The sequence below is a fragment of the Magallana gigas genome, chromosome 2 (assembly GCF_963853765.1).
Source record: "Magallana gigas chromosome 2, xbMagGiga1.1, whole genome shotgun sequence".
Lineage (NCBI taxonomy): Eukaryota > Metazoa > Mollusca > Bivalvia > Ostreida > Ostreidae > Magallana > Magallana gigas.
In genome coordinates, this window is record NC_088854.1 from 2,451,899 (window position 1) to 2,458,393 (window position 6,495).

At 33.4% G+C, this 6,495-nt stretch overlaps 1 long non-coding RNA gene across 1 annotated transcript; it reads left to right on the top strand.

The window, feature by feature from the left end:
* Positions 1-657: 657 nt before the first annotated feature.
* Positions 658-2,114, top strand: LOC117681723 (uncharacterized). Its single transcript, XR_010710002.1, has 4 exons — positions 658-783; positions 936-996; positions 1,174-1,361; positions 1,844-2,114. It is a non-coding gene; the product is annotated as an uncharacterized lncRNA (long non-coding RNA).
* Positions 2,115-6,495: the final 4,381 nt, after the last annotated feature.

Here is a 6,495-nt window from a genome sequence, read left to right on the forward strand (position 1 = left end):
GTATGGTCACGATTTTGGTCAAATGTTATTTTCTGTTTTTATTATTTATAATGCTTTTGGAATGTATTTCTAATGATAAATTGAAATTCCAAGAGGTATAAGGAAGATAGCGGGCTCACAATTCTTTGTCATGTTAACAAGGCTCGTGTCTTCAAAAAAAAAAAATATATATATATATATATATATATATATATATATATATATATATATATATATATATATATATATATATATATATATATATATAATGGAGAGACAAAGACTACTTTTGTATACAGGATCCCCCCCCCCCCCCCCGAAGTATTATTACTTGATTTCATTCCTTATACAGACATTTGAAAATATAAACAATGAGCTTCTATTGGACTATATTCGAATGGACCTCCCTTCAGAGCGAAACATCGGGTGCCTAACAATATTAACGTAAAATTAATTTTCTTCGATTTTATGATTTTTATTTGATGGCGTTAGTCAACGAACTTTAATAATTCTTGGTAAGCGTATATACCGCAATCAGTCACTTAGTTGTATAGCGCTGATGTACCGACTGTTGAGAAAGCATACATTAGACTATCCCCAAGGTATTTTCGGTTATAAATAAAGTGCATAGATGATAGATGATTACAAATTAGTTCGCCAGTATTCATCTTCTGCTTAAGAAAGGCAACGGAAAAATTATTTTGATTTGAGACCGTTCTGACGAATAAACGTTATACCCCTCTCAGCTCATTAGTCAATAAACGTCCCTAAATCTAATGATGAATCAGTTGGAATAATTCGGAGGTGAGTTTATACATTAGTGTGTCACACTTTAAGAGTTTAGACTTAATCTGTCTAAAATTACAGCACAGCTATTCTGTGCATCTGTTAGAACATGATTTTTTGCTCAATACAGAATGAAATATACTCTAACTTCATATTTTTTTTTATTTTAGAGAATATATGACAGGACGGACATGATATAAAGCATTTAAATAAAGGACGTCGCTGCATAATGTATTGCTACATGCAGAAGAGAATACTGAATATTATTAAAAAAAAGAAACCTTTTGATAGCCATATATTATTAATTGAATTTGACTTGAATCTTTAACCGAAAACATTCGAAAAAGTAACAGCTGTTTCGCATTTTTAAAGCAAATACATTTTCAAATCCCAAATTTTATTTCACAGGTCGTTTTCAGGATTTTGATATTTTAAAAAACTAAACATAATGACATCTTCCAACGTCGCTCTATTCGTGGTCGCCGTTCTCTTGTTCGGGACAGTCGTCAACTCTCAGTCTGTGTACCAGCAGACCTACGGACAGGGTGTCTACTCCCAATACCCAAGGAGTCCCGTCTCTATTTGGATTATACCAAGTAAGAATTGCAATTCTAATATACTATTTCAAGTCTGGACTTTTCATTTTCGTTATCTAAAATCATCTAAATTGAGTTGTTTGAGTGTCTCAAATATTTCATGATGACAGTTGTATCTAAAATTACCCACTGATTACGAAAAAAAACCCATGTTGAAAGGGTTACAATTGTATTCTCATCAGTTTATGGATTCCTTAACTGCATATTAAATACCATATATTCCAAAACCGGACAAATAAATCTGTAAATTGTCATAAACATATAAGGTAAGAGAAAGATTTTATGAAAAATTTATTACCTTCTGATAATACAGCATTACATAAATAGTTACGCTAAGGGTAATAGAACGGATTACCAACTGCGTCTAAACCAATCAGATTTCAGTATTTAACATGAAAGTATAATAATATTAATGAGTAAACTTAGATTAACCAGAAAAATATTTGTTACACAACTTTTTAATACCTAACGTTCCAATTTAGTTGTCCTAGTCGTTCTGGTCGTGGTACTGATTCCATCATTGGTCGGAAGTTCCTGGATTATGGTTGACAAAATGAAAACACGTCCACCTACACCGAGCACCACGATACCGACCACCTCGACCACAACTATGACTACACCGAGCACCCCGATACCGACTACTTCGACCACAACTATGACTACACCGAGCACACCTGATGGAAGTGGATAAGGGAGATAATTAAGACAACTGGCTGAGATATTAAACCCGGAAATGTAGAAAAGCACCGATGAATAAAAAATTATAACGTTTTGTGTTGAAATGTGTTGAATTTTGAAATTATGACTTTCAATAATTACCTCTGAATAGTACGTATAAATCATGAATGTAGAAACTATTTCATCAATCTTGGTTGTTATCACATATAAACTGTCGCTTGTAACGCATCTCTTCTAATAAAAAAATGATAAAAAGCATGTTAATGCAAAAATTATATGCTTATGGAAAAGAAAATTTTCTAATTGTATCCATCAAAATAATTTATTTAACTATCTCAATTAGTTACGAGGTTTTGGGGAGGGTCGTAGTCTGGATCGTTGTCGTTAATGTTACTTGAGAAAAAGCTTCAACCCCACTTAAAAATATCAAAAAGGTATCCACTTGCAATATTAAAAGGATCACCTTTCCTTCAACAAGGTATTACCGTTAGTTGTTTTCGTCAAACGGTTGCAGTATCCAGGTCTTATCAGATCAATATAATAAAAATTCTTAAATGACAATATTTGGGCTTTGGTTGTTATATATAAAAGATGCACTGTGTTTGGGTAGTTAATGGCCGTAACAAGAATCATCTGTGCAGTTCCATATGCGTAAGTAAGTCAATGTATATAGTGTGTGTGGCGTGTATCTGGTGGGCATTAATTAGCATTAATTAGGGATATCAAGGAGTACTCTCGCTCAATCATGACGATCATAGACTAAAGCACTGAGGTACTGATGGTTGTTGATATTACTGATCATTATTAATTTTGAAATCCAAGACATATAATTTAGTATAGCAAGTAGTTTAGCTGGATTAATTACGCAATTTTTTTCTAATGCGAATTATCGAACTTCCAAGCTAAAGACGAAAAGCCGCATATGAATCATGTGTAATTATTTAAAACTAACAACTTGGTTGCGGAGAGGACACCAATGAACCCCCTTCATATTTTTTCAGATTTGTAAATCTTCAAAATAAGTCTGTAGCTACACAGTTCAACAGCTGTTTTAAGTGTTTAAAAAGGCATTGTCCTGTTCTTGTGTGCATAATTTGCATACAAAACAACATGTAGAATCTCATATATAGTGCTTTTACATCTTTTGGCAACAGTTTTGGTCAGTTTCAAAATGGGACTTGGCCATTAATTCATGTAAAACTAAAATTGTCGTATTAAGAAATGGAGGTAAAATCCATGAAAACGAAAAATGACATATACACGGACATACTAAACTAATAGAAATTGTAGATAAATTTATGTATCTTGGTGTTTTGTTGAACTATAATGGAAATTTTAATGTAACACAAAAACATTTAGCCAGTCCAGGCAAAAAAGCAATGTTCTGTTTAAGATCAAATGTTAGTCAGTTTAATTTAAATGTTAAAACTATGCTCTCTCTTTATGACATATGTAAGTAGCATTTTGAATTACTGATGTGAAGTTTGGGGGAACAACAGTGCGTGTGACATTATATAAATAGTGCCTGTTTGGGAGGGTAACAGTTGAAATTGACACCCCGAGAAAACCATTGTCAACCGACGCGAAGCGGAGGTTGACAATGGTTTTCGAGGGGTGTCAATTTCAACTGTTATCCTCCCAAACAGGCACTAATTATTTTGTTATACTGAATGTCTTAATTTTTAAGAAAATTTTACTGCTTTTATATAGGAATAACGTGAATTCTACAGCGAACCGTACGTGCATAATTTTCGCACATGTAACAATTTTTAATGTTACCCGTTGCTAAGTACGTTGCTAACGCTGAGGGTAATAGAACGAATTATGAACTGCGTCTTAGCCAATCAGATTTCCGTATTTAACATGAAAGTATAACAATGAGAAAATACATTTAGATTCATAAAAAATGTTTTGTGGGTTAGAAAAAATACAAATACGTCTATAGTGTATTTTGAAACCGGCAGGTTGCCGTGGAAGACTGTACACTATTTTCGGATTTTTCAGTTTTGGTTTAAATTATTACATAGTTGAAAAGCTACCAAAAGGTCACGCTCTGTAAAAAAAATTCAGAAGAGTTTAAAGCTAACACAAATTGAAAAATGTATCAAACTGGGTGTCAAATATAAAGGAAAAATTGTTTGGAATCGGTTTAGGCTACATCTGGGCTGACCAAGATAATAAAAGCTATTTTGAACTTGAAAAGCAAAGAATTATTGACGCTTTTGTGCAAAATGTTATTGCAGATATAAAAAGTTCATCTAGATGTATGTTTTAAAGAAACATTATTGACCATTTTCATTACAATTTTATTTTGTGAAACCCATTTCTTGTATTAATATTTAAAAAAAGATAACTCAGTAAAATCAGAATGTTATCACATAATGTATCCATAGAAAATGGACGCCATAAAAATATTTCGCGTAATACCAGAATATGTGATTTTTTTTCATCCAAAATTGAAGATGAATATCACTTTGTCTTTATATGTCCACGCTATTAGCAATTACGAGTCAAAGATATCAAAAAATACTATAGGGAAAAACAATGAATGTATTAATTTATACAGCTATTATGTGTAAACAATATGTAAATCTGAAGGTTAATTCCTTGACCACCCAGCTCCCTATAAATGTAGTATCTATCATCAAAGTTTCAACAACTAGAGCATTGCACCTTTTTTAAAACACATCTAGACTCTTTTCATAATACGTTAGAATTACGTCTTTAGATATTGAAAACTCATGGTATTTCTGTTTAAGCTGAATATCTGAAGCCTGTTGTAGAACACCTCAGCCAAGATTGGGATTTTAATGCGTTAAAAATAATTTAGTAATGCAAACCTGAAATTCGTAATGACAACAGAAATATGAAGTGATTAGGACTCATTATTAGAAGATGAACATTCTGTTTGTCTTTTAAGTTCAGTTACACCGGTATGACTTTTAATTAATTAGAAGTAATTGCTGGGAAAAACCACCGGGTACATGAAAGGGCCGTACGATCTATGAATCACCCGTTTTACAAGTAGTACCGTTACCTCTAAGCTACACATAAAAAACACCCGATATCACGATGCGAATCTATATTTAGAGAGGGAGTGCATAAGAAATCATTGACGGATCAAATTACGTTCTTTACATCTACATTGACAAGTTGTATTGCATTTTCATTTGTCAAAACAAATCTTCTGTCAAATGAAGATTCTGATTAGATAGACTACTTAGCATATGAATAATGACCCCTAATGACCCGATGAAGCTCGAATCATATTTGTTGTATCGCAAGAACACACTACAAGAACATTTACAGTGTTCTCAGCTGGCACAGATCGTCGATAAGTTTTATTATAATAAAAATGAAACTGAATTTGTAACTCGAAAGAGATTATATTTATGTTTTAGGCCACACATCTCCAGACAGAGAGAGAGAGAGAGAGAAAGAGAGAGAGAGAGAGAGAGAGAGAGAGAGAGAGAGAGAGAGAGAGAGAGATTGGTATTAAGCATGTGTGTAAGGTTTCTGAAAGTTGAATATTTTATATGTGATTTCTGATAAATTTGCAAGTAAACTTATTTTGCAGGGCAAAAGACAGTTCGGAGAACAGTTTGATAAGATGACCATTTTAATTTATGCTATATTCGTTGTCGCCCTCCTGTTCGGGACAGCCGTCAACTCTCAGTCGGTGTACCAGCAGACCTACGGACAGGGTGTCTACTCCCAGAACCCAAGGGCCCCGTGCTAGCTGTGCCTCCGAACCAGTCGAACATCCTTCTTTTAATTATACCAGGTCCATCAGTTTAATATTTTCAAATGCTTAATCGTCTTTACTTTTTGCATATATACAGTGAACTTAAATTCTTTGTGCATCTCTTGAATATGAAAGTAACAGTCAACTGGGTAACTGAAAAACCTAACACATCTAATTCTGTAGGGAAAAGCTTTAATTAATTTTTCATTGCCTGTTAGCTATCTAATACAATATACCTATTTAAAGCCGGTATCCAGGCTTCTAATATCACCCTAGTTATCCGGCGTGACGTTTCATATAAGAAATTGTCGATCTTTTCAAAATCAAGTTTCTTTGCATTTGGTCCTGATGGATTCTTAAAACTGTCAGGTAAGCACTTCTGTGGGTATTCATTGTAAATGACACTCACAGACAAGTTCACCTCCTCTAGTTTAACTTCAAATAGTACAGAAGTAAATCCCGCCATTTTGTTTTTGGCGCTTTCCTCAGTTTTGTTAATGTTCAAAGATTTTATACCCTAAACCATATTGACACCTCAGTATACAGTAAATACGCAAGGTATAAAAATCCCAGTATTTTAAACTGCCTTTACCAATCTAAGCTCGTGCTTTTCGGACAAACAACGCTGTCTAGTTTTTCATCACTATGCATTCTTCCATAACCGGAAGTCAAGAGCTTCATGAAAACACACCCTATATCAACATACATGTA